General features: G+C 48.0%; 1 pseudogene; it reads right to left on the bottom strand.

Annotated features, from left to right (window-relative positions):
• Nucleotides 1–2363: 2363 nt before the first annotated feature.
• On the bottom strand, nt 2364–3171 carry LOC116762154 (annotated as a pseudogene).
• Between the last annotated feature and the right edge of the window lie 554 nt (nt 3172–3725).

The raw sequence follows: 3725 nt of genomic DNA on the forward strand, positions 1-3725 counted from the left end.
TCCTCTGCTTATAAATGACTGAAGGGTGAGATCCAGGTGCGTGTACCTTTTCCTGTGTCCCCAAAGGGCACAGTTCAATGCCAGGCACAAAGTGTACACAGTCGGACCTCCTTCCTCACTGTCCGCTTCCCACCTGCCGACAAGGGTGGGGGGACCCAGCTGCCATCCATAAAGGTGCTTTTCAAACTGCAGGTCATGGAGTCAATTTAGTGAATCACATGAGCACTTTTCAAAAATAATGACACAGAATAGCAGAGAATAGAAAATGCCAGAGTGCATCTCAGGCAGAAAGGGGAAGAGTTATTTTATGAAACTTCCATTTGTTTTTACATATTTGTAAATAAAAAATAATTACCAACTATTCTAAGTGCTGTGAATTATGTCTGGTTACTGCATCGTGGTATTAAATGCATTTCTTAATATGAGTTACAATCCCCCAAATCTGAAAAAACACCACCCACTACCAGTATTGTTCAGTTTCTCTTTGAGTGAGTTTATCATTGAAAAGCCAATGAGCTGTTCAGGGGAGGCCTGGGGTGGTGTAGGGGCAAGGACCTGAATGGGAGGAGTCACTTTGTCTAGGCCAGTAGCCATGGAGCCCTGCCCTTGGGTACTTTCCTCTCTGTGTCCTAGAAAAAGTAACATAACTTCACTGGGCCTCAGTTTCCCCATCTGTAAAAGGAGACTTATAAAACCTCTCATAGGGATGCTGTGAGGATTACCAGGAGCCAAGGAACCTGAAGATACTCACTCACTGATGTAAGAGATAGTTTTTTTTTTTATTTCATCATTTTGTTATTTCATCATTTCATTCAGCTCTGTCTACTCTAACAGGTAAATTGTTTCTTTCCTCTTCCACAGCAGGAGAAGGGAATGCACTTGCCCCTCACCCCTCAGGAATCCCTGGTTGGGGGTGGGCCAGGGTTGAAAGGGTATCCAGAAAGGTATTTCAGAGGCTAAATCCCAAAGTGAGACCCCCCCCTAAGGATTTTATGCAGAGAAAATCAAGTTCTGGTATATTCTCAAATCAGCTTCCCAAGAGCAGTCAATGTCCCAAGAGTCCAGGAGAAGGAGTAGCCTCTCACCCTTTATCCAGGAATCAGAGAGGATCTGTGCCTGTTACCACCCCTCTGCTCTGGCTGGGTTCCCAGGAATATTGCCTGCAAGCCCTGAGTCACTGCTAGAAGCCATCCTGGGACCCTGGGAATGCAGGGTTGGGACAGCTTTTCCCAAGATGGTCCCCTGAACCTGGTGGTCCAGCACCCCCTCCCTTATCCAGATTGCTTCTCTCCATGACACATCTATCTTATCTGGGCCGAGGCCTTTCTGAAACCCATGTTGGCAAACCGACTTCCAAGGAGGGAACTTAGACATGAGTGGAATATCTGGAATTCCTAGAGGGTTTATAACCCAGCAACTGGAACAGGTGTAGGTAGCTGACCCCTACCCCTACCCTGGCTCTTACCCTGCCTCCAGCTCCTGCATTTGTCTCCCCTTTCTGGCCCCAGAGCCACATCTAGGTCACCATCCTGACCTCCATCCCCTGGTTCAGAGTAGAGAGCACTGGATACAGAGCTGAAGCTCTGTTTCTAGACCTAGCGCTGCTTCTGAGTGGCCTCAGGTAGTCCACCTCACCTCTCTGGGTCTCAGCTCCCTCACCTGTAAAACAAATGGGCTGGTGGGGGATGGGCTGGTATTTAACTTTCTGTAAGAGTCAAATCTTTAACTGTTCTTTCTAAAATTCTAGGAAATGAACTAGAGGAGCTAAAACCATGCTTGTTTGCTCCCCAAAGAGAGAATCGGGCACTTGTGTTCCTGGGGATGTAGTCGGAGTTTCCAAGCCATCAGACCAGTTTCTGGGGTTTGGAATCTGGTTGATGGGGCAGGGGTGGGCATCCTTTCTGCAGCCTGCACCAGCCGGGTGCAGAATCTGGACTGTCCAGGGTGTACCAAAGTCTGGGACAGGGCTGGGGGAGTGGCCTTTCCCCCACAACAGCTGCACTCTGCACCTAACTTCTCCTTGGCAGTCTTCACTAGCCATTCTCCCTTTTCTTCCTTTGTCTCAACTCAGAGACCCTCTGCCTTATTATTTTTAATGTGGTATTATCTTTTTTATTTTTTTTTGCGGTACGTGGGCATCTCACTGTTGCGGCCTCTCCCATTGCGGAGCACAGGCTCCAGACGCGCAGGCTCAGCAGCCATGGCTCACGGGCCCAGCCGCTCCGCAGCATGTGGGATCTTGCCAGACCGGGGCACGAACCCGTGTCCCCTGCATTGGCAGGAGGGCTCTCAACCACTGCGCCACCAGGGAAGCCCTAATGTGGTATTATCTTTAATTAAGTACAAAGACTTTTCCAATCATGTCACCTAGAGATCATTTTATCCACTGCTCTGTTGGCCGCCAGTCTCTTGTCTCTCTCCTCAGCAATGGTAAGGAGGATACCTTTTCCATGGGGAAGACAGATCCATGATTTGTTGCCTTTGCCAGTAATGAAAATGTTGGAGAGCCAGGTGGCAAAGCTGTTGCCATTATCATCTTTCATATGAACTGCATCAAAAGAACAAGGAATGTCCCTCCTAGTTGGTGACCAATTCTTCCCACTTTAGCACCTCCAGTCACCATGAACAGGTTACCAGTGTCAAAGTTGATGAAATCATTAATCTTGCCAGTCTCCAAATCAATTTGAATTGTGTCATTCACCTTGATGAGGGAATCAGGGTAGCAGATGGTGCAAACATCATGGGTCACCAGATAAGTGATTCCTTTTGTCCCCACAAAGATCTTTCTCATTTTGCACAACTTATACTTGGCCTCCTCAGGTATAATATGATGAACAGCAAAGCGACCCTTGGTGTCATAGATGAGACAAAAATTCTCTCCAGTCTTGTCAATGCTCATGACTTCTATAAAACCAGCAGGGTAGGTTATAATCAGTGTGCACCTGGCCATCAATCTTAATGAAACGCTGCATGCAGATCTTCTTTACTTCATCTCCTGTTAGGGCATACTTAAGTCTGTTCCTTAGGAAAATGATTAGGGGGAGATATTCCCTCAGCTTGTGGGGACCAATAGATGGACAAGGAGCAAACACACCAACCAGTCAGTTTATCCAGCATCCAATGCTTTGGAGCTGCTACGCGCTTCAGGTGCTTCTTGGGACCATAAGCCATGACTGCACTAGGCACGAAAAGAGCCCGTTTGCCTTATTTTGAAGATACCCATTGTCCAGGGCTTATCAGAGGGACCCCCAAACTTCACCCACTCAAATCTGCCCCCAGATCATTCCTAAGTGTCACCCCCCACCTTGCCCAACTGTTCTTTATGAGTCAGGAAGCCAACAAACAGCCTCTCTGGACTAGAGTTTCACTTTGGTGAAATTAATCCTCAAAAAAGAGGCCCTCAAATGCTGTTCTCCTCTGTGAAGCCTGCCCTGACCAATAGCCTCACTCCAGAACCTTTTCCCCTTTCCTCCACACCAGACATTCAATTATTTAATCATTTATCTACTCAGTGTATACTGAATGCCAGCTACCTACCCTGTGCTCTGCTGGGTGCTGGGATAAGGAAAGCAAAAACAGACCCAGCTCCTCCTCCTCGGGAGTTTAGGGCCTGGTGGGCAGAGCCCTGGTGGGCTCTTCTTACCTATCCCTTCCTCCTTGCTCCCCTCCCAGCCCCCACTAGCTCCCAAGACCAGCTTCCAAGGACAGCACCTTGTCTTATGCAT

Source organism: Phocoena sinus, chromosome 11, assembly GCF_008692025.1.
Source record: "Phocoena sinus isolate mPhoSin1 chromosome 11, mPhoSin1.pri, whole genome shotgun sequence".
Lineage (NCBI taxonomy): Eukaryota > Metazoa > Chordata > Mammalia > Artiodactyla > Phocoenidae > Phocoena > Phocoena sinus.